General features: G+C 45.9%; 1 protein-coding gene across 2 annotated transcripts in view; it reads right to left on the bottom strand.

Moving 5' to 3' along the window:
* LPGAT1 (lysophosphatidylglycerol acyltransferase 1) overlaps positions 1-25,645 on the bottom strand; it is a 301,292-nt gene that overhangs the window by 202,284 nt on the left and 73,363 nt on the right. The window lies entirely within an intron of this gene.

The raw sequence follows: 25,645 nt of genomic DNA, 5'->3' as shown, positions 1-25,645 counted from the left end.
TGCAATGTGTAGGCTCCTCAAGTCCAAAATCACTATATGAGGGGGATTCAATTGTCAGCACCGGCAGCGGCCGACGGAGCTATTTGTTGCTTTTGTCGAACATGACCAGCTGCCAGCGCCGTATTTTAGCTTGCCGCCCCCCCCCCCCTCCAAGTTATGTAATGGAACCTGGTTTAAGGTGACTACTCTGCAAAGGAACCTAACAGACAGAATTTCTACTGGGATGTGGCGCAGGTGACACTGTGTTTATACAACATATACTCCTTTTCCCCAACAATTTTCCTTTCAATTCAAGTGCCTGCAGTTTCCTATAAGTGTTTGGTTCACTATGACAATCAACAGATTGCAGTGACAAACGCTCAGGGCTGCATGTGTAGATCTCAGGACAAGCTGCTTCTCATATGGGCAGCTTTATGTGGCTTGCTCACAAGTTAGTAGGCCCAAGCATCTTTTTGTGCTAATCACTGAAGTAAAAACTGCAAAGATGGTTTATAAAGAAATTGTGTGATCCATGGGGTCAATTCAAATTGCCGACCGTTGAATAGCCCAGAAATTAGCTCCCGATGCTATTCAATACAGCGCCAAGTGACACTTAATTGTCGGGAATTCTTCTCTCAGCCCTGGAGGATGCGAGAAGAAATCTGACAAAAGTGCTGGCGCGTGACCGGCGCGAGGCTGATTCGGTCTGGAATCAGCATCACGCCGGGGAGGTAAGTCGGAGAATGCCTGTTCTCCAGACAAATCAACCTTTTAAGTCCAGGAGAACGGGCATTCGCCGACTTAACATGAGCTGAATTGAATAGCGACGGGAGCTAATTCCCGGCGCTATTCAACTGTTGGCAAATTGAATTGACCCCCACGTGTACAATATAATATATACATCACAATATTAGATGCCACTACCTTAATTGTAAAATTAGTTCCGTTGAGCAATAACAGACATCCATGCGAGCGAAGCCGCTGGCAAATTCTAGTATGTAAAAGCATTTCATGAGTATTATGTATCAAACCTGAGATTTAACAAACTGTTTTGTACTATGAACAAACTATGAGCTTCCTGCTGCTTTTCACAAAAGACCCTTCCTGTTTCGTAAAACAGGATGTAAAAAGTGCAAAAGACAGATAGTTGTTACATTTTACACAGAATACAGAAGTAATAAAAATAAAAAATATGAAAATACATGAATTAGATCCTAAGATATATATCCATACAATATTTTCGACTGTTACAAAGAGAGGAGCCATTCGCACAGGAATATGATTAAACCTGAATGATTAAAGGAAAGAGGACTCCTATTTAAATCCTCTGATCACTTAGGCAAGTGTCATGAGACTGGGGTGTGCTATCACATGACAATAAATTGGGTACACTTAACGAGAAGAAAAAGATTGTCGTGGTGTAATGCATCTTATTGCTTGCTGATTTAAACTTTATTAAAGCATGTGTTAAAATGTCTTTAAAACAGTAAAATATACAATGGGGTCGATTCAATTCGGCAACAGATGAATAGCACCGCAAATTAGCTCCCGACGCTATTCAATTCAGCTAAAGTTAAGTCGGCAAATGCCCGCCCTCGTCGACTTAACAGGTAGTTTTGTCGGGAGAACGGGCATTCTCCGACTTACCAACCCGCGGCGATGCTGATTCCCGACAGAATCAGCCTTGCGCCGGCAGCACTTTTGTCTGTTTTCTTTTCTCACCCCCCCCCCCCCCCCCCAGCAGGGGCGAGATAAGAATTCCCGACAATTGCGGGTAACTAGTAGCTGAATTGAATAGCGTCGGGAGCTAATTCCCGGCGCTATTCATCTGTTGCCGAATTGAATCGACCCCAAAGAGAGAGAATAGTGTATAAAGTAGAAATAGTGATATAAAATCTCAGTGTGTGGGAATACAATTTACTATAAGCAAGGATTTAGAATACAGGTTGAGTATCCCATATCCAAATATTCCGAAACACAGAATATTCCGAAACAGAATTTTCTGAGTGAGCGTGCGATAGTGAAATCTTTGTTTTCTGATGGCTCAATGTACACACACTTTAAATGGGTGGTCTTCTGTATACCGGCGGTCGGGCTCCCGGCGCTCAGTATACCGGCGCCGGGAGCCCGACCGCCGGCATACCGACACTTATTTTCCCTCGTGGGGGTCCACGACCCCCATAGAGGGAGAATAAAATAGTGTGGCGCGCGTAGCGCGCCACCGTGCCCGTAGCGTGGCGAGCGCAGCGAGCCCGCAAGGGGCTCAATTGCGCTCGCCACACTGTCGGTAAGCCGGCGGTCGGGCTCCCGGCGCCGGTATGCTGGGTGCCGGGAGCCCGACCGCCGGCCAGCCGTAGTGAACCCCTTTAAATAACCTTCAGGCTGTGTGCATAAGGTGTATATGAAACATAAATTAATTGTGTGTATGTACACACACTTTGTTGAATGTACAAAGTTATTAAAAATACTGGCTAAAAATGACCTTCAGGCTGTGTATAAGGTGTTTATGAAACAAATACATTCTGTGCTTAGACTTGGGTCCCACCATCATGATATCTCATTATGGTATGCAATTATTCTAAAATACGGAAAAATCCGATATCCAAAATACTTCTTGGTCACAAGCATTTTGGATGGGATACGGTCGTTAGGTCGACACCACTTAGGTCGACAGTCATTAGGTCGACCACTATAGGTCGACATGCATTAGGTTGATAGGAGGTTTTTTGTTTTTTTTTTAAATATTTTTTTTTTTACTTTCGTATTTTCCGATTCACGTGGACTACAATTGGGAACGGTAACCTGTGCCGAGCGCAGCAGTAGCGGAGCGAGGCACCTTGCCCGAAATACGGCGAGTGAAGCGAGCCATGCGAAGGGACACTATGCGCTAATTGGGGTTCCCCCGTGACTTTACGAAGAAAACGACACCAAAAAAAGTAAAAAAAATTCATGTCAACCTTTTGACCTGTCGACCTAATGACCCTGTCTACCTAATGCATGTCGATATATAGTGGTCGACCTAATGACTGTCAACCTAAGTTGTGTCGACCCAACGACCCATACCCTTTTGGATAAGGGCTACTCAACCTGTAATATAGGGATAATGCACACAACCATTTACTATCCGGTGGGAGGTCCTGGCAATAGCAATTGTAACACTGTACAGTGATTGGAATGTAGCCTATGACTCACTAAAAAGTGATCCACTGTACACGGTACTGAATACTGAGCTCTGAATACTTTAGGAAAGTACGACGTGCACATACTGTATAGAACACTATTCCTACTTTATTCCCTATTCTTCCCTCTCTTTGGGGTATATGTAATTGCGGTAGAATTCCCGAAAATGTCGAAAAACGGGACATTTTCACACAAAAAAAAAAAAAATCGACAATGCAATACAGTACTTTTCGCCAAAAAAAAGGGCATTCCAAAATCGACTTTTTGAAATTCGACATTTGTCAAATTCGACATTTCTGCAATGGTACAAATGCGTCAATTCTACAAAAGTATATTCAATTGAAGATTGTAAATTCGACAACAGTGCTTTTAGACAGTAAATACGTCATTTTCAATCCGCCACACTTTGCTGGCGGAATCTAATAAAAAAAAAAAACTTAAAAACATGTTTTTTTGTGTTTTTTTTATTGGTAATAGAATATCTATTTATATTAGAAGGGATTAGGTACTTGGTTTATCTATTTAGGAGGCACAAGTATTATTTATATATTTTTAAAAATATATTTTATTTATTTTTATTTTTTATGTAATGGGGTAAAATTCAGAAAAAAAAATGCGTGGGGTCCCCCCTCCTAAGCATAACCAGCCTCTGGCTCTTTGAGCCGGTCCTGGTTGCCAAAATACGGGGGGGGGGGGAAATGACAGGGGATCCCCCGTATTTTAACAACCAGCACCAGGCTCTGCGCCTGGTGCAAAAAATACGGGGGACAAAAAGAGTAGGGGTCCCCCGTATTTTTTGTACCAGCACCGGGCTCCACTAGCTGGACAGATAATGCCACAGCCGGGGGTCACTTTTATACAGCGCCCTGCGGCCGTGGCATTAAATATCCAACTAGTCACCCCTGGCCGGAGTACCCTGGAGGAGTGGGGACCCCTTCAATCAAGGGGTCCCCCCCTCCAGCCACCCAAGGGCCAGGGGTGAAGCCCGAGGCTGTCCCCCCCATCCAAGGGCTGCGGATGGGGGGCTGATAGCCTTGAGTAAAATGTAAGAATATTGTTTTTTGCAGAAGAACTACAAGTCCCAGCAAGCCTCCCCCGCAAGCCGGTACTTGGAGAACCACAAGTACCAGCATGCGGGGGGGAAACTGTCCCGCTGGTACCTGTAGTTCTACTGCAAAAAAAATACCCAAATAAAAACAGGACACAGACACCGTGAAAGTATAACTTTATTACATACATGCAGACACACATACTTACCTATGTTGACACGCCGACTCTGGCCTCGTCTCCAATGTTGACGTCCGGGGTACCTGAAAATAAAATTATACTCACCTGATCCAGTGTCCTGGTCTTTTATTATAATCCACGTACTTGGCAAAAAAACAAATCGCATTAACCCGAACCAGACGGACTGAAAGGGGTCCCATGTTTACACATGGGACCCCTTTCCCCGAATGCAGAGACCCCCCGTGACTCCTGTCACAGAAATGTCCCTTCAGCCAATCAGGAAGCGCCACTTCGTGGCACTCTCCTGATTGGCTTTGCGCGTCTGAGCTGTCAGACAGCGCATCGCACAGCTCCCTCCATTAGTTTCAATGGTGGGAACTTTGCGGTCAGCGATGGGGTTACCCGCGGTCAGCCGCTGACCTCACCGCTGACCGCAAAGTTACCACCATTGAAGATAATGGAGGGGGCTGTGCGATACGCGTCTGACAGCTCCGACGCGCATACAGCCAATCAGGAGAGTGCCACGACGTGGCGCTACCTGATTGGCTAAAGAGACTCTCTGTGACAGGAGTCATGGGGGGTCTCTGCATTAGGGGAAAGGGGTCCCATGTCTGGCTCGGGTTAACGCGGTTTGTTTTTTGCCAAGTACGTGGATTATAATAAAAGACCAGGACACTGGATCAGGTGAGTATAATTTTATTTTCAGGTACCCCGGACGTCGACATTGGAGATGAGGCCAGAGTCGGCGTGTCAACATAGGTAAGTATGTATGTGTCGGCATGTGTGAAATAATAAGATTTTACTTACCGGTAAATCTATTTCTCGTAGTCCGTAGTGGATGCTGGGGACTCCGTAAGGACCATGGGGAATAGATGGGCTCCGCAGGAGACTGGGCACTTTAAGAAAGAATTTGGATTCTGGTGTGTTCTGGCTCCTCCCTCTATGTCCCTCCTCCAGACCTCAGTTAGAGAAACTGTGCCCGGAAGAGCCGACAGTACAAGGAAAGGATTTTGGAATCCAGGGCAAGACTCATACCAGTCACACTGTATAACTTGTGATAAACATACCCAGTTAACAGTATGAATAACAACGGAGCATCAGATCAACCCTGATGCAACCGTAACATAACCCTTATTTAAGCAATAACTATATACCATTATTGCAGAAGAAATCCGCACTTGGGACGGGCGCCCAGCATCCACTACGGACTACGAGAAAAAGATTTACCGGTAAGTAAAATCTTATTTTCTCTAACGTCCTAGTGGATGCTGGGGACTCCGTAAGAACCATGGGGATTATACCAAAGCTCCCAAACGGGAGGGAGAGTGCGGATGACTCTGCAGCACCGAATGAGCAAACACAAGGTCCTCCTCAGCCAGGGTATCAAACTTGTAGAACTTTGCAAAGTTGTTTGAACCTGACCAAGTAGCCGCTCGGCAAAGCTGTAATGCCGAGACCCCTCAGGCAGCCGCCCAAGAAGAGCCCACCTTCCTTGTGGAATGGGCCTTAACGGATTTAGGCAGCGGCAACCCAGCCGCAGAATGAGCCTGCTGAATCGTGTTACAGATCCAGCGAGCAATAGATTGCTTTGAAGCAGGCGCCCCAAGCTTGTTGGAAGCATACAGGATAAACAAAGATTCTGTTTTCCTGACCTTAGCTGTTCTGGCTACATAAACCTTCAAAGCCCCGACTACATCCAGCGACTCAGAATCCTCCAAGTCAGTAGTAGCCACAGGTACCACAATAGGTTGGTTTATATGAAATGATAAAACCACTTTCAGCAGAAATTGTGGGCGGTCCGCAATTCTGCTCTATCCGCATGGAAAACCAGATAAGGGCTTTTATGTGACCAAGCCGCCAATTCTGACACACGCCTAGCCGAAGCCAAGGCTAATAGCATGACCACCTTCCACGTGAGACATTTTACTTCCATCGTTTTGAGTGGTGCAAACCAGTGTGATTTCAGAAAACTCAACACCACGTTAAGATCCCAAGGTGCCACTGGAGGCACAAAAGGGGGCTGAACATGCAGCACTCCCTTTACAAACGTCTGAACTTCAGGCAGAGAAGCCAGTTCTTTTTGAAAGAAAATGTTGAGCCGTCACATCCTTCCTAGCCTCTATCAGCGTAGGAATGACCTCATCCGGAATGCCTTTTTCTGCTAGGATCCGGCGTTCAACCGCCATTCCGTCAAACGCAGCCGCGGTAACTCTTGGAACAGACAGGGCCCCTGTTGCACAAGTCCTGTCCTAGAGGCAGAGGCCACGGGTCCTCTGTGAGCATTTCTTGCAGATCTGGATACCAAGTCCTTCTTGGCCAATCCGGAACAAAGAGTATTGTTCTCACTCCTCGGTTCCTTATGATTCTCAGCACCTTGGGTATGAGAGGAAGAGGAGGAAATACATAGACAGACGGGAACACCCACGGTGTCACCAGTGCGTCCACAGCTATCGCCTGAGGGTCCCTTGACCTGGCGCAATATCTCTGCAGCTATTTGTTGAGGCGGGATGCCATCATGGCCACCTGTGGCAGTTCCCACCGACTTGCAATCTGCATGAAGACTTCTTGATGAAGTCCCCACTCTCCCGGGTGGAGGTCGTGCCTGCTGAGGAAGTCTGCTTCCCAGTTGTCCACTCCCTGAATGAACACTGCTGACAGTGCGCTTACTTGATTCTCCGCCCAGCGAAGAATTCTGGTGGCTTCTACCATCGCCACCCTGCTCCTTGTGCCGCCTTGCGGTTTACATAAGCCACTGCGGTGATATTGTCTGACTGAATCAGAACCGGTTGGTCACGAAGCAGGGTCTCCGTTTGACTTAGGGCGTTGTACATGACCCTTAGTTCCAGGATATTGATGTGAAGGCAAGTCTCCTGCCTTGACCACAGCCCTTGGAAATTTCTTCCCTGTGTGACTGCCCCCCACCCTCGGAGGCTTGCATCCGTGGTCACCAGGACCCAGTCCTGAATGCCGAATCTGCGACCTTCGAGAAGGTGAGCACTCTGCAGCCCTGGCCCTGGCCCTGGGGGAAAGGGTGATTAACCGATGCATCTGAAGATGTGATCCAGACCACTTGTCCAGTAAGTCCCATTGGAAGGTCCTCGCATGGAACCTGCCGAAGGGAATGGCCTCGTATGATGCCACCCTCCTTCCCAGGACTCAAGTGCAGTGATGCACTGACACCTGTTCTGGTTTTAATAAATTCCTGACCAGCGTCACGAGCTCCTGAGCTCTCTCTATCGGGAGATAAACCCTTTTCTGGTCTGTGTCTAGGATCATGCCCAGGAGAGGCAGATGAGCTGTAGGAACCAGCTGCGACTTTGGAATATATAGAATCCAGACGTGTTGCCGTTACACTTCCAGAGAAAGTGATACGCTGTTCAGCAACTGCTCTCTTGATCTCGCTTTTATGAGGCGATCGTCCAAGTACGTGATAATAGTGACACCTTGCTTCCGCAGGAGCACCATCATTTCCGCCATTACCTTGGTGAATATTCTCAAGGCCGTGGAGAGACCAAACGACGTCGTCTGAAATTGGTAATGACAATCCCGTACCGCAATTCTGAGGTACGCCTGATGAGGTGGATAAATGGGGACATGAAGGTATGCATCCTTTATGTCCCGAGTCACCATAAAATCTCCCCCTTTCAGGCTTGCAATGACCGCTCTTAGCGATTCCATCTTGAACTTGAACCTTTTCAGGTATATGTTCAGGGATTTTAAATTCAATATGGGTTTGACCGAACAGTCTGGTTTCGGGACTACAACATGGTCGAATAATAACCCCCTCCTTGTTAAAGGAGGGGAACCTTGACCACCACCTGTTGAAGATACAATTTGTGAATTGCAATTAACACTGTTTCCCTCTCGTGGGGGGAAGCCGGCAGAGCCGTCGGTGAGGGGGCATCTTCTCAAAGTCCAGCTTGTATCCCTGAGACACAATATCTATTGCCCAGGGATCTAACAGGGAGTGAACCCACTTGTGGCTGAACTTACGAAGGCGTGCCACCACCGGGCCTAGCTCCGCCTGTGGAGCCCCAGCGACATGCGGTGGATTGTTGTAGAGGCCGGGGAGGACTTCTGTTCCTGGGAACTAGCTGTGTTGTGCAGCTTCTTTCCTCTGCCCCCGCCTCTGGCAAGAAAGGACGCACCTCGGACTTTCTTGTTTCTTTATTCGAAAGGCTGCATTTGATAATGTCGTGCTTTCCTAGGCTGTGCAGGAATATAAGGCAAAATATCAGAATTACCAGCTATAGCTGTGGATACCAGGTCCGAGAACCCTTCACACAATCCTCAGCCTTCCATATTCTTAAGTCTGCATCATCTGTCCATTGCATATTCTACAGGACACGTCAAGCAGAAATCGACATAGCTTTGACTCTAGGACCCAGTATACTCATGTCTCTTTGGGCATGTTTTATATATACATATCTCTTAAGACAGCATCATTAATATATATATATATATATATATATATATATATATATATATATATATATATATTATATATACACATATACACATATACACACACACACACACACACACACACACATACATACTAGGGTCTGAATCTCTGCTGATAAGGTACCTGTCCACGCTGCCACAGCGCTATAAACCCATGCCGACACAATCGCCGGTCTGAGTAGTGTACCAGAATGTGCACGCTATCTGCAGGATCCCTGAGAATAGCTGTTACGTCAGGGCTACCTTTTGGGCAAACATGACACCCTAGGGGAAGATTCCCATCATATCCTGGCCCTAGTGGGGAAAGGATACTGCCTGAGAATTCTTTGTGGGAAACTGCAGTCTCTTGTCTGGAGATTCCCACTCTTTTTCATCATGAGAGGAGGGAAATTTACCTCAGCTTTCTTCCCCTTAAACATATGTACCCTTGTGTCAGGGACAGATGAGTCATCAGTGATATGCAAATCATCTTTTATTACAATAATCATATATTGAATACTTTTCTGCCATTTTGGCTGTAACTTTGCATTATCGTAGTCGACACTGGAGTCAAACTCTGTGTCGATATCAGTGTCTATTATTTTGGATAGTGAGCATTGAGAGACTCTAAAGGTCTCTGCGACATAGGGATAGACATGGGTAGATTTCCTGTCTGTTCTCTAATCTTTTGTGCAATAAATTCACCTTAGCACTTAATTACACATATCCAAACAGGTGTCGGCGTTGTCGACGGAGACACCCTCTCACCCACATATTTGCTCCATCTCCTCCTTAGGGGAGCCTTTTACCTCAGACATGTCGACACACACGTACCGACACACCACACACTCAGGGAATGCTCATCTGAAGACAATTCCCCCATAAGGCCCTTTGGAGAGACAGAGAGAGAGTATGCCAGCACACACCCCAGCGCTATTAACCCAGGAATAACACAGTAACTTAATGTTAACCCAGTAGCTGCTGTTTATTGATTTTTGCGCCTAATTATGTGCCCCCCCTCTCTTTTTACCCTCTTCTACCGTGTAACTGCAGGGGGAGCTTCCTCTCAGCGGTGCTGTGGAGAAAAAACATGGCGCTGGCGAGTGCTGAGGAAGAAGCCCCGCCCCCTCGACGGCGGGCTTCTGTCTCGCTTTCATGTACAATTTTGGCGGGGGCTCATACATATATACAGTGCCCAACTGTATATTATGCAAACTTTTGCCAAAGAGGTCTCTAATTGCTGCCCAGGGTGCCCCCCCCTGCGCCCTGCACCCTTACAGTGACCGGAATATGTGGGTGTAGTGTGGGAGCAATGGCGCACAGCTGCAGTACTGTGCGCTACCTCATATGAAGACTGGAGTCTTCTGCCGCCGATTTCGAAGTCATTTTGCTTCTGTCACCGGCTTCTGTCTTCCAGCTCTGCGAGGGGGACGGCGGCGCGGCTCCGGGATCGGACGACCAAGGGTGCGATCCTGTGTACGATCCCTCTGGAGCTAATGGTGTCTAGTAGCCTAAGAAGCAGGACCTATCTTCAGTGAGTAGGGCTGCTTCTCTCCCCTCAGTCCCACGTAGCAGAAAGTCTGTTGCCAGCAGATCTCTCTGAAAATAAAAAACCTAACAAAATACTTTCTTTTTAGCAAGCTCAGGAGAGCTCACTAAGTAGCACCCAGCTCGTCCGGGCACAGATTCAAACTAACTGAGGTCTGGAGGAGGGACAGAGGGAGGAGCCAGAACACACCAGAATCCAAATTCTTTCTTAAAGTGCCCTGTCTCCTGCGGAGCCCATCTATTCCCCATGGTCCTTACGGAGTCCCCAGCATCCACTAGGACGTTAGAGAAAAAGTTGTATTTTCACGGTGTCTGTGTCCTGTTTTTATTTGGGTATTTTTTTTGCAGTAGAACTACAGGTACCAGCGGGACCGTCCCGTCCCCCGTCCCCCCGCATGCTGGTACTTGTGGTTCTCCAAGTAATGGCTTGCGGGGGGGAGAGGCTTGCTGGGACTTGTAGTTCTTCTGCAAAAACCAATATTCTTACATTTTACTCAAGGCTATCAGCCCCCCATCCGCAGCCCTTGGATGGGGGGGGGGGGGGGACACGACAGCCTCGGGCTTCACCCCTGGCCCTTGGGTGGCTGGGGGGGGGGGGGGGGCTTGATTGAAGGGGTCCCCACTCCTCCAGGGTACCCCGGTCATGGGTGACTAGTTGGATATTTAATGCCACGGCCGCAGGGCGCTGTATAAAAGTGAACCCCGGCTGTGGCATTATCTGTCCAGCTAGTGGAGCCCGGTGCTGGTACAAAAAATACGGGGGACCCCTACTCTTTTTGTCCCCCGTATTTTTTGCACCAGGATCAGGCGCAGAGCCCGGTGCTGGTTGTTAAAATACGGGGGATCCCCTGTCATTTTTTCCCCCATATTTTGGCAACCAGGACCGGCTCAAAGAGCCCGAGGCTGGTTATGCTTAGGAGGGGGGACCCCACGCAATTTTTTTCGTGTTTTTTACCGTTTTTTGACCATTTTTAAAAATCGGATCAAAATCCGTCAAATCGGCCGTTTTTCAACAGCGGGACTGTCTAATCCGTTTTTTATTGAATAGGTCGAATTCCGGTACCCACCTGCCGGAATTCGACGGTCGAATTGTGTCGAATTAAAAAAACGGGCGAAAAATTGCCGCAATTCGCCCGCAATTGCATATACCCCTTTGTCTTTAAAACTGCAAAATATACAGTCTAATTAATTGTTAATAAAGGTTAAATCTTGAGCATAAAGTGCATCACACCACCACAATCTTTTTTTTCTTGTTAATATTTTGGACTGGCTTGTGTTATCTCTCTTCAAACTCACAGCAATAAAAAGGAATCCAACAATACTGGGCATCTAACCAACATATCTAATGATGCTGCATCATAAGATATACATTGAAAAGTTCCTTAGCATTCAAGTAGATGGGACGTCTCAGGAGACCGTGGCGGCTCCAACACTGTCTGCAATAAGGAGACTTGTCAAGATCTTCATTCACTAAAGAAAAGCAGAAGGCCGGCAAGGTAAAACGCTTTTATAATGACTGATCTAAAATAAAATGCACAGCTATGGTACTGTTTAAATTATTGTTTGTATTTCATAAGACTCATATGCTTATTGTAATATAATGTGCTCAATTCTCTATTCTAAGAGAAAACATGAGAATAGCTGCTATCATGAGAGGGTTTAAAGTCGGCATATCATCATGTCCTAAAAAAAAAAAAAAAATAATAATAAGATTTTAAACCTACCGGTAAATTTTTTTCTCCTAGTCCGTAGAGGATGCTGGGGACTCCGTAAGGACCATGGGGTATAGACGGGCTCCGCAGGAGACATCAGCACTCTAAGACTTTAGATGGGTGTGAACTGGCTCCTCCCTCTATGCCCCTCCTCCAGACCTCAGTTAAAGAACTGTGTCCAGAGGAGACTGACAGTACGAGGAAAGGATTTTTGTTAATCTAAGGGCGAGATACATACCAGCCCACACCACACACACCGTACAACATGGAATATACAAACCAGTTAACAGTATGAATAAAACAGCATCAGTCAGAAACTGATCACAACTGTAACATAACCCTTATGTAAGCAACAACTATATACAAGCCTTGCAGAAATTGACCGCACTGGGACGGGCGCCCAGCATCCTCTACGGACTAGGAGAAATAGATTTACCGGTAGGTTTAAAATCTTATTTTCTCTTATGTCCTAGAGGATGCTGGGGACTCCGTAAGGACCATGAGGATTATACCAAAGCTCCAGACCGGGCGGGAGAGTGCGGATGACTCTGCAGCACCGATTGAGCAAACATGAGGTCCTCATCAAACTTGTAGAATTTTGCAAAAGTGTTTGAAGTGAACCCGACCAAGCAGCTGCTCGGCAAAGCTGTAATGCCGAGACGCCTCGGGCAGCCGCCCAAGAAGAGCCCACCTGCCTAGTGGAATGGGCCTTTACCGAATTTGGTAACGGCAATCCCGCCGTAGAATGAGCCTGCTGAATCGTGTTACAGATCCAGCGAGCAATAGTCTGCTTAGAAGCAGGAGCGCCAACCTTGTTGGCCGCATACAGGACAAACAGTGCCTCTGTTTTCCTAACCCGAGCCGTCCTGGATACATAAATTTTTAAGGCCCTGACTACATCAAGGGACTTGGAATCCTCCAAGTCACCCGTAGCCACAGGCAACCCAATAGGTTGGTTCATATGGAATGACGAAACCACCTTAGGTAGAAATTGAGGACGAGTTTTCAACTCCGCTCGATCCACATGGAAAATCAAATAGGGGCCCTTGTGAGACAAAGCCGCCAATATGGACACCCGCCTCGCAGATGCCAAGGCCAACAACATGACCACTTTCCAAGTGAGAAATTTTAACTCCAACGTTTGAAGAGGTTCAAACCAGTGTGATTTAAGGAACCGTAACACCACGTTAAGGTCCCAAGGTGCCACTGGGGACACAGAGGTTGGATGTGCAGCACTCCCTTTACAAAAGTCTGGACTTCTGGGAGAGAAGCCAATTCCTTCTGAAAGAATATAGATAAGGCCGAAATCTGCACCTTAATGGAGCCTAACTTAAGGCCCATATCCACTCCTGTCTGTAGAAAGTGGAGAAAACGCCCCAGCTGAAAATCCTCCGTAGGAGCATGCTTGGCCTCACACCAAGAAATATATTTCCTCCAGATACGGTGATAATGCTTCGCCGTTACCTCCTTCCTAGCTTTGATTAGAGTAGGGATGACTTCCCCCGGAATACCTTTTCCAGCTAGGATTTGGTGTTCAACCGCCATGCCGTCAAACGTAACCGCGGTAAGTCTTGGAACACACAGGGCCCCTGTTGCAACAGGTCCTCCCTGGGAGGAAGAGGCCACGGATCTTCCGCGATCATTTCCTGAAGATCTGAATACCAGGCCCTTCGAGGCCAATCTGGAACAATGAGTATTGTCTGCACTCTTGTTAGTCTTATGATCCTCAATATTTTTGAGATGAGTGGAAGGGGAGGGAACACATAGACCGACTGAAAACACCCACGGTGTCACTAGTGCATCTACCGCCACTGCCTGAGGGTCCCTTGACCTGGAACAATACATCCGAAGCTTTTTGTTGAGGCGTGACGCCATCATGTCTATTTGAGGAAGTCCAACGACTTGTTATCTCTGCAAAGACCTCTTGATGAAGTCCCCACTCTCCTGGATGGAGATCGTGTCTGCTGAGGAAGTCTGCTTCCCAGTTGTCCAGTCCCGGAATGAAGACAGCTGACAGAGCACTTGCATGATTTTCCGCCCAGCGAGGAATCCTGGTGGCTTCTGCCATTGCTGCTCTGCTCATTGTCCCGCCCTGGCGGTTTACATGCGCCACGGCTGTGATGTTGTCTGATTGGATCAGAACGGGTAGGTTGCGAAGAAAACTCTCTGCCTGTTGCAGGCCGTTGTATTATGGCCCTTAATTCCAGCACATTGATGTGTAGACAAGCCTCCTGGCTTGACTATATTCCCTGAAAATTTCTTCCTTGTGTGACAGCTCCCCATCCTCGGAGGCTCGCGTCCGTGGTCACAAGAATCCAATCTTGAATGCCGAACCTGCGACCCTCTAGAAGGTGAGCACTCTGGAGCCACCACAGGAGAGAGACCCTGGCCTTGGGAGACAGGCTTATCCTCTGATGCATCTGTAGATGGGACCCTGACCATTTGTCCAGAAGGTCCCCCTGAAAAGTTCTTGCATGGAACCTGCCAAACGGAATGGCCTCGTAGGCCGCCACCATCTTTCCCAATACTCGAGAGCATTGATGAACGGACACTCTTTTTGGTTTCAGCATGCTCTGGAGTTCCTGGGCTTTTTCCATTGGGAGAAAAACCCTCTTATTTTTCCGTGTCCAGAACCATGCCCAAAAATGACAGCCGAGTCGTCGGAACCAACTGCGACTTCGGTAGATTTAGAATCCAGCCGTGTTGTTGTAGTACTCTCAGGTAGAGAGACACGCTCTTTAGTAACTGATCTCTCGATCTTGCCTTTATCAGGAGATCGTCCAAGTATGGGATAATTGTGACCGCCTGCTTGCGCAGGAGCAACATCATTTCCGCCATCACCTCGGTGAAAATTCTCAGGGCCGTGGAAAGCCCAAACGGCAACGTCTGAAACTGGTAATGACAGTCCTGTACAGCGAATCTCAGGTACGCCCGATGAGGATTTATGGGGACATGAAGGTAAGCATCCTTTATGTCTAGCGACACCATAAAATCCCCCCCTTCGAGGCTGGAGATCACAGCCCGGAGAGATTCCATCTTGAATTTGAACCTTTTCAAATATAGGTTTAGGGGTTTTAGATTCAGGATTGGTCTGACCGAGCCATCCGGCTTCGGGACCACAAATAGGGTTGAATAAAACCCTTTTCCCTGTTGTCCTAGGGGAACCTTGATAATCACCTGCTGTTGACACAGCTTTTGTATTATGGCAGCTGAAACTATTTCCCTCTCTGGGGGAGAAGCTGGCAAGGCCGATTTGAAAAATCGGTGTGGAGGCACATCTTCGAACTCCAGTTTGTAGCCTTGGGATACAATTTCGATCACCAGAGGATCCAAATCCAACTGAACCCAGACCTGGCTGAAGAGACGAAGACGTGCCCCCACCGGTGCGGACTCCCCCAGCGGAGCCCCAGCGTCATGCGGTGGATTTTGTAGAGGCCGGGGAGGATTTTTGTTCCTGGGAACTAGCTGTAGCTGGTGTTCTTTTCCCTCTACCTCTGGCGAAGGAAGAGCCCCGACCCTTTCTGAACTTATGCAGCCGAAAGGACTGCATCTGGTATTGAGGTGTTTTCTTTTGCTGTGGGGGAACATAAGGCAAAAAAGAAGACTTACCAGCGGTAGCTGTGGAAACCAGGTCCGCGAGGCCCTCCCCAAATAAAACTTCACCCTTGTAAGGCAAAGCCTCCATAAGTCTCTTTGAATCAGCATCACCCGTCCAATGACTGGTCCACAGGGACCTTCTAGCAGAAACTGCCATGGCATTGGCTCTTGAACCCAACAGCCCAATATCTCGCGCAGCCTCTCTCATATATAACGCTGCGTCTTTAATGTGACCCACGGTCAACAAAATGACACCTTAGATAAGGATAGTAATGTCCGATGACAAGTTATCTACCCACGCTGCAACCCATGCCGACGCGACTGCAGGCCTGAGTAGGGCTCCCGTATGCGCGTAAATTGATTTTAAGGTAGTTTCCCGACTGCGATCCGCAGGATCCTTTAGGGCCACCGGGGACGGTAGCGCCACCTTTTTGGATAAGCGCGCTAAGGCCTTGTCCACCGTGGGCGAGGATTCCCATCATAACCTGTCCTTTGAGGGGAAAGGATACGCCATAATAATTCTCTTGGGAACCTGCAGTCTCTTGTCTGGAGTTTCCCAAGCCTTTTCAAATAAAGCGTTCAGCTCATGAGATGAGGGAAACATTACCTCAGGTTTCTTTTCCTTAAACATGCAGACCCTCGTGACAGGGACAGAAGGATCCTCTGTGATATGTAAAACATCTTTTATTGCAATAATCATATGTTAAATACTCTTGGCCACTCTTGGGTGTAACCTTGCATTATCATAGTAGACACTGGAGTCAGAATCCGTGTCGCTATCAGTGTCTGCTACCTGGGAAAAGGGACGTTTATAGGACCCTGAAGGGTCTTGTGACACAGTCAAAGCCATGGATTGACTCCCTGCTTTGTCCTTGGACTCTGCTTTGTCCAATCTCTTATGTAATAAAGTCACATTAGCATTTAACACATTCCACATGTCCAACCAATCAGGTGTCGGCTGTGCCAACGGAGACACCACCACCATCTGCTCTGCATCCTCCCTAGACGAGCCTTCCGCTTCAGACATGTCAACACACACGTTCTGACACCCCCACACACACTGGGATATATGAATATAGGGACAGCCCCCCAATAAGGCCCTTTGGAGAGACAGAGAGAGAGTATGCCAGCACACACCCAGCGCCACTAGACACTAAAAACACAGTCCCAGCCTATACAGCGCTTTTTTATGTATATGATTTGCGCCAAATAAATGTGCCCTCCCCTCGTTTTTTGTCCCGTTACTTGGTTCAGCAGGGGAGAGTCCGGGAGCAGCTTCTCTGCAGCATGCTGTGGAGAAAATGGCGCTGGTTAGTGCTGGAGGATCAAGCCCCGCCCCCTCGACGGCGGGCTTCGGTCCCGCTCATTTTTTTTTATATTGGCGGGGGTTTTATAATATACTGCCTCCGCAGTATCTAACAAAGGTGCCAGTGTTATTTGTGGTAATTATTGCTGCCCAAGGCGCCCCCCCCCCTGCGCCCTGAAACCTTGCTGTGCCTGTGTGTGTGTGGGAGCAATGGCGCGCAGCGCGACCGCTGCACGGTACCTCTCTGAAGAACTGAAGTCTTCTGCCGCCTTTGTTGTCTTCTTACTTCATATAGGTTGAGTATCCCGTATCCAAAATGCTTGGGACCAGACGTATTTTGGATATCGGATTTTTCCGTATTTTGGAATAATTGCATACCATAATGAGATATCATGGTGATGGGACCTAAATCTAAGCACAAAATGTATGTATGTTTCATATACACCTTATACACACAGCCTGAAGGCAATTTTAGCCAATATTTTTTTATAACCTTGTGCATTAAACAAAGTGTGTGTACATTCACACAATTCATTTATGTTTCATATACACCTTATACACACAGCCTGAAGGTCATTTAATACAATATTTTAAATAACTTTGTGTATTAAACAAAGTTTGTGTACATTGAGTCATCAAAAAACAAAGGTTTCACTATCTCACTCTTATTCAAAAAAGTCCGTATTTCGGAATATTCCGTATTTCGGAATATTTGGATATGGGATACTCAACCTGTACTTACCCGGCTTCTATCTTCCGGCTCTGTGAGGACGACAGCGGCGCGGCTCCGGGACGAACAGCGAGGACGACACCTGTGTTCCGACCCTCTGGAGCTAATGGTGTCCAGTAGCCTAAGAAGCAGAGCCTATCAGTAAAGTAGGTCTGCTTCTCTCCCCTCAATCCCACAAAGCAGGGAGCCTGTTGCCAGAAGTGCTCCCTGAAAATAAAAAACATAACAAAAGTATTTTCAGAGAAACTCAGTAGAGCTCCCCTGCAGTGCATCCAGTCTCCTCTGGGCACAGGATCTAACTGAGGTCTGGAGGAGGGGCATAGAGGGAGGAGCCAGTGCACACCCATTCTAAAATTCTTTATAGTGCTCATGTCTCCTGCGGAGCCCGTCTATACCCCATGGTCCTTACGGAGTCCCCAGCATCCTCTAGGACGTAAGAGAAAAGGTCATTAAATAGGAGACCAGCTTCTGTTCTATGGGCAGTATGAAGTGATGCTCTGCAACCAACTCTAGCAGTGGTTCCCGTATATGGTGCTGCAGGGGTGTAACGGGCTGATGGTCCAGTACCAATTTAAATTATTTATGGTCAATTAGCACAATTCAATTCGATGACAGTTGAGTAGCGCCGGGAATTAGCTCCAGGGCTATTCAATACAGTGTAGTGGTAAGTCGGAGGAATGCCCGTTCTCCCGGACTAAACAGGGTTGTTTGTCAGGAGAACCGGCATTCTCAGACTTAAGTGCCCGGCGTGATGCTGTTTCCGCCACACTTGGGGCAGAAATCAGCATTGCAGCAGCCCTTTTGCCGGATTTCTGCTCGCACCCCTCCGGGGATGCGTTAGGAAATCCCATTGTTGGGTGTCACAGGGTGCTGTATTTAATAGCCCTGGGAGCTAATTCCCGGCGCTATTCAACTGTCATAGAATTGTATTATGCCCAATGAAATGAGCAAAACCAGTGCTGGTGGCTGTCAAACATAAAATACGTGGACAAAAAAAAAAAAAAAGGCACAACCATGTCCACCACCACATAACGTAATCTAAAGATGACAGGTAAGCACAATTTCCTTAATTTAAATTATTTTTGCTGAATTTCTCAATAAACAATGTATTGGCCCAGGTGTGCTATGAAGAAAATGCAGATACTCTAGGGCATCGCGTTTCACTATTTAGGAACTACTGAACTATAGATTATTATTGCTGGAAAATGTGTATTTATTGCACAGGGCCTCCAAAAATATGGTAGGCGATATTCGGAAGAGTATTTCTACTTCTTGCACACTTCTCTCTTTTCAGAAATGCGTCATATTGAAGGCCCAGGAAACCAGAAAGAAGAACAATAAATAATCGCCATACTGTATGTCGGCCATGCCACACCAACAATGACCAAACACCTCCTCTCACCGCAGATGGGACATGAATATGAAAGAATTAGTCACATCCAGGAGGACAATTTTTATTTTATTTATATTTTTAGTGACATTTCTGCTCTGGAAAAACCCAAATAGAGACATTTTCATTGAACAATAAAGAAAAAAACATTTGCCTACAATATAGTGCACGGTGACCTAGAGGTTTTATAAAAGAGCTCAAACAAGAGAAGACAGTCGTCATAACAAGCTAGAAATCATATGCAAGAACAAAACTTAATGTATATAAAGAGAAAAAGAATGAAACCATGGGGGAAAATGAAAACAAAAATTATAGGGGGGTAGGGGGCATCAGGCAAGATAGCCTACACCCCACAAACAGTAAATAAACATGCTCTTAGATCATAAGCTCTGTTAGGGCCTTCACCCCTCAAGCGCCTTTCCATCTCTTACTTACACTATCTTATACTCAATACTCCCTTTGATGGGCCCTAACCCCTGGCGCTTTCTGTATGCATCTTGAACTTGTCCTATAATGTCTTAGACTGTAAGGGCTTTTTTCCTGTTTTGCTCATTTGTTTATGTACTCTGTAATAGGCGCTGCAGATCCCTAGTAGCGCCATATAACTAAAAGATAATAATAATAATAATAATAATAATAATACTCAGACTTGGGAGGAAGATATTTTAAGAAACCAGCAAAGATATGCATCCAGTGAGATCAGAATAATACAGACTGATAATTTATGCGAGTCCTTATTTTAATGAATTCTATATTGTTGTGTATCAAAACAAGACATCAGCAGGCTTTGAGCTCTCCCCAGAGATACATATAAAAAGGTATAATCCAAGAAGATTATGAGCATCTTGAAAAAGCAAGTGATTCCTCTGCTATATCTCCACTAGAATGGCAGATGCAGATGCTTCCTTGTGGTACAAGGAATACAAACAGAAAAGAAACACCAGCTGGAAATAATGCTAACCACCCCTGGTTACATGGCCAGGACTGTAGACTATAGGTCGGGGTACTACAATAATTGTGCCTTTAAAACACCCAAAATTTGACTATGTACTTGGGACCCGCAATAAGAACTGAATACCGCCCTATGGGGTTAATTCAGAGTTAATCGCAGAAGCAAATTTGTTAGCAGTTGAACAAAACCATGTGCACTGCAGGGGGGGCAGATATAGCATTTGCAGAGATAGTTCGATTTGAGTGGGTTATTTTGTTTCTGTGCAGGGTAAATACTGGCTGCTTTATTTTTTACACTGCAATTTAGATTTCAGTTTGAACACATCCCACCCAAATCTAACTCTCTCTGCACATGTTATATCTGTCCCCCCTGCAGTGCACATGGTTTTGCCTAACTGCTAACACATTTGCTGCTGCTGTCAACTCTGAATTACCCCCTAAGTCCCTTTTCCCCAGCTCCAGGCACAATATCGTTTGCCTCCTGGGGAAAGGTTACTTATTTGCATATTAGTCACTGGGTTTCGAGTAAGCTCAAGATACATGGCTATCTGGACCTTCCCATCCTGCCATTTTATCCAAAATGTCAACTAGTAACTCGGAAGGTGCTAAACTGTTTTGGTACTTATTCTATTTAGATACTGTGGCTATGGACAAAACCAAAGAGCTCCATTTGTGGCATTTCTGCTCACAGCAACCTGTGCCAGCAAGCAGAAATGCTGCAAAAAGTGACCCGATTTGGGCACCCATACAGCATTTTTTCGCGTCGCGCTCAGCACTTTCATCAAGTTTATCCGTTTTCTGCAGCTAAACCCAGCACTGCAGGACACAGTCCGCTCAATAAAAACAAAATAACTGAATAGCGCCCCCTGATCTCCAGTCACTTTAGCGGGAGATCAGGCGTGCATAAACAATTGAATTGCCCCTATACCCCTTTCAGATGGACAATAGCCGGGTCGCACCCGGGAATGTGTACACGGGTGCTTCCCAGGTGCGACCCGACTTGAGACCCCTTCACACTTGCGTCCCGACCGGGTTGGTGACGTCACCGCTGACAATACCGGAGGCGGTGCTTGGAGATCATCATCTCCAAGCACCGCCTCCTCCTATGCAGAGAACGGATACCGAGTCACCTTGACCCGGCATACCCGTTGACACTGCACCGCATCCCGGGTCGATTCCGGATTCAACCCAGGTCGAGACCTGGAATGAAATGCCGGGACGCTCGACCTGGGATATTCTTACAGGACCCTTTCACACTCAGCAAATTCCTGGGTTGATGCGCGTTCATGTGCAATAACCTGGGAAATATTTATCAGTGTGAAAGGGGTATAAAGTGTCCAACCTGGGTTATTCAACCCTGCATTCATGTAATAGTACTGATTGTCTGTTCTTTGTGTGCCTTAATGATGTCAGCAGCCTGAGCAGAGAGCATTAAGAATGGGGTCGATTCAATTCAGCAACAGTTGAATGAAAACTTCCGGCGCTATTAAATACAGCGACGACTGACCCTCAATTGTTGGGAATTCTTCTCTCATCCCCGGGGGATGAGAGACGAAACCCGACAAAAGTGCTGCCGCGCGAGGCTGATTCTGACGGGAATCAGCATCGCTGCGGGTAGTTAAGTCGGAGAATGCCCGTTCTCCCGACAAAACTACCTGTTAAGTCGGCGAGAACGGGCCATCGCCGACTTAACTGGAGCTGAATTGAATAGCATCGGGAGAAAACTCCCGGCGCTATTCAACTGTTGCCGAATTAAATCGACCCCAATTAGAGCTATTAAGAATTAGGGGTGAGGCAGAGATTGCTAGGCAGCTTATTGCATACCTCCCAACTTATTAAAAGTACAAAGAGGGACCTTGGGGTGCGCCTGAAAAGGGGGCATAGCCTATATGAAAGGGGCGTGGTCTCATGCTAAGCAGTGCAGCAGTGACAGGAGCCTCCTAAAAGTCCATTTAAAATGAAATCCATGGTGTGTTTTAATTGCTAACCCAGGTTGAGTTATACCCCTTTCACACCGCACAAATAACCCGGTATCGACCCAGCATATTGCCGAAATCCAGGGTCGCCGGCAATTCAACCCGGGAATAAAAGCAGTGTTATTTCCGGGTTGAATACCGATCAATGGCAGCGTAAACGTGCTCCTGGGTCAATGCGACCCGGTACCCGTTTACTACAAACAGGGAGAAGTGGCGTGGAGATGGAGATGATCTCATCACCCAGCGCCGCCTCCACCCCTGCTGCCGGCTCCGCCCCTCGCCGCTATGGCAACCCGCCCGGCATATTGCCGGGGCAGGGAAGCCAGCTGCAGCGTCTAATGCTGAATCCCACCTGGGAAGGACCAGTTTCCAATTCCAAGGTGGGAGCTGGCATTGGCAGTGTGAAAGGGGTATTAAAAGGAGCCAACCCTGCAATAACCCAGGCTGAAAGTGTATGTGAAAGGGTCTGACCAGTGTCCGGGGCACCATTTTGCTGGAGACCAATTCTTTCTTAAGGCAAAAATCACTTGAATAAAGCTATTACAGGTTAAGTATCCCTTATCCAAAATGCTTGGGACCAGTGGAATTTTGGATATCGGATTTTTCCGTATTTTGGAATAATTGCATACCATAATGAGATATCATGGTGATGGGACCTAAATCTAAGCACAGAATGCATTTATGTTTCATATACACCTTATACACACAGCCTGAAGGTAATTTTAGCCAATATTTTTTTATAACATTGTGCATTAAACAAAGTGTGTCTACATTCACACAATTCATTTATGTTCCATATACACCTTATACACACAGCCTGAAGGTCATGTAATACAATATTTTAATAACATTGAGTATTAAACAAAGTTTGTGTATATTGAGCCATCAAAAAACAAAGGTTTCACTATCTCACTCTCACTCAAAAAAGTCCGTATTTCGGATATTTGGATATGGGATACTCAACCTGTACTATCAAATTCTTTTTCTTCCATTTGACTGATAATATAGTCATCGGCGACTGAGACTGCTTACTTTGCCTTCCACTGGATGAACACATACACAGAGACAGTGAATAGGTTGTAGTCCCATTAATAATGGCTTAGTCTAGAAAAATGGATGCTTCAACATTTAGGCAACAGCAGCAGTATAAAGAGATAGCTAATTTACATTTAGATGCAATGGGAAAAGGTGTCAGTACATTCTGTAGGCAATACACGTCCAAAATGTCATGGGCCAAGAGACTATCATTTCTATACCAAACAGAAACAAACACGCATAACTATTTGTGGGAAGTGCAGTCCACAAGTTTCAAGGGCAGGAACTGAAAGCAAGGACTGGACAATGAAAAGAGTGGTACATATGCCGCCAATTCTCTTTGAGAACATTCCTTATAAAAAACTCGTGGGTAAAATAAAAAAAAACATGGAGACCACAACTGAGGAGGATTAACAAGTAATTCCAGTGATTACAGGCATCCAACCGTTGTCCATGACCCTGGCTTTAATGTAAAATTATTGCCATTTGACTGGCATTCATAAGGAGATGAAACATAGCCAAAAAATATGGATAGACAGATAGACAATTAGGTGATTTGGGAATTTAGCCAAACCACAACTGTTTTGAGTAGACAAATAGTGCTAGAATTACAATTTATAGATAAAGAAAGGTCGGAAAGTAATGAACTGGCAACTTTTCTGGATCATGCCAACTACAAGGATTATTTTCAGCACAGAATTAGGAAACATTAATGTAGCCTGCTGAAATCATTATTATACATTAGGAGACAATAAGAAATACATTATTGATCCTTTTAAAGATGGGCCTATTATTATGTGGAGGACTGGGGCAATACACCATTCAGCCCCATTGTTAATCAGGACCTGATCACATCTGATTACTGTAAGCACATGACATGCTTGCTTTTTTTCCTTGTAGGGTGCAGTTCCTGTATAAACCTACAGGTGACACTGTTACCACCGAGGTCTTTGGGCAGCTGCTGCACAGGATGAAAACAAAATGCATCAAAGTCAGCAACACTTTCCATAAACTTTGAATAATGGATCTGTCATTCTTGAAAGAACAGGCTCATGTTATGGGCCTGGCCAGACTAGCAACTATAGTATGTTCCCCTCAACATTACTATGGCTGCTCAGTGAATTAAGGTAATAGAGTTGGCCTGAGAGGAGAAAAACAGATAAACCCCCCCTTCCCTATGGATCATTGTGCCACACATCACAGTAAAATTAAAAAGTTTACTTCTATCCATGTAAAAAGTAACATGTATGGAAAATAGTTCTGGGGGGAATTCAGTTAATTTTTGGTCACATTTCATCAGCAAGCCCAGTAATTACACAGGTTCATTTGGGCACGACATGGACAGAAAGTAATAGGCATCCAGTTACTCGCACCCACTGGCACAATCAATTGAATATCGCTCCGTCTAAAGTGACGTGGGATCGAGCGTGAGTGCAAGCGAAAATACAATTTAATTGCCCTCTTATTGTGAATTTGACATTTTTGTTGACTGTAATGTGTAAAAAAAAATCTACATGTACATTCTGTTATTGCTTTTAGATAAAGGGTTGCATAAACATTTTATTGAAAGTATATTCATAAAAAATGCATTGTTTAGCACATGTTCTATAATGATTGAGAGCCACTAATCTAAGGTTCTATTTACTAAGCAGAGAAAAGTAATTTCTCTAAAATAATGGCTTTTCTTAACTTTTCTGTAGGTTCAAAGTAATTAACTAAGTGGAAAAAAAATCAAAGCTTTTTGTCACTGGGTAATGGCATCTTGAGATGGCGTTACACTGGCCATACATCAGGACATTATATATTATTCCAACAAGCCAACTAGTTGTGAAAATTGGAAAGTGTGTAGGAGCAGTCAATCACTTGTTTGCTCCCACATGCCGAAACACAGCAGAAAACAGTTGGTCCAACTACTTGGGAAAGTTAAACTTACTCTACTGTATGGGGAAAGTAACAATAAGCAGGCAGGCACTGGACGCCAGTGTCCTCCTACTTTGGTCAGTGTCACCTCGCAGAACTGCCTCTCTGTATCCAACAGACGGAGCTTCAATGGTGTGAGCTCCCAGCCTCCTAGGCCGGAGCAGCAGTGCCGGAATGAACCCTATGTACAGGAAGTACAGTCCCCGGTAAAAGTTCTACAGTCAGTAGGTTTACTACTAATGGTAGACATGCATTAGGTCATCAGGGTCAAAAGGTTGACATGGAAATGGTCAACACAAAAAAAGGGAGACAATTTATTTTTTGTTTTTTTGGGTGTTTACACTACCTATTGATTGTAGACCTTTTTAGTGTAGATCTGTATACCGAATACCGCTGAGTATATAGTAGTGTGCTCCATATAGAAGTGTTGTTGTGTTAGTGTTGTGTATACAGGTTGAGTATCCCATATCCAAATATTCCGAAATACGGAATATTCCGAAATACGGACTTTTTTGAGTGAGAGTGAGATAGTGAAACCTTTGTTTTTTGATGACTCAATGTACACAAACTTTGTTTAATACACAAAGTTATTAAAAATATTGTATTAAATGACCCCCAGGCTGTGTGTATAAGGTGTATATGAAACATAAA

This window comes from Pseudophryne corroboree, chromosome 4, assembly GCF_028390025.1.
Source record: "Pseudophryne corroboree isolate aPseCor3 chromosome 4, aPseCor3.hap2, whole genome shotgun sequence".
Taxonomy (NCBI): domain Eukaryota; kingdom Metazoa; phylum Chordata; class Amphibia; order Anura; family Myobatrachidae; genus Pseudophryne; species Pseudophryne corroboree.
Note: the sequence above shows the minus strand (reverse complement) of the source record. Positions and strands in the feature narration are given on the sequence as shown.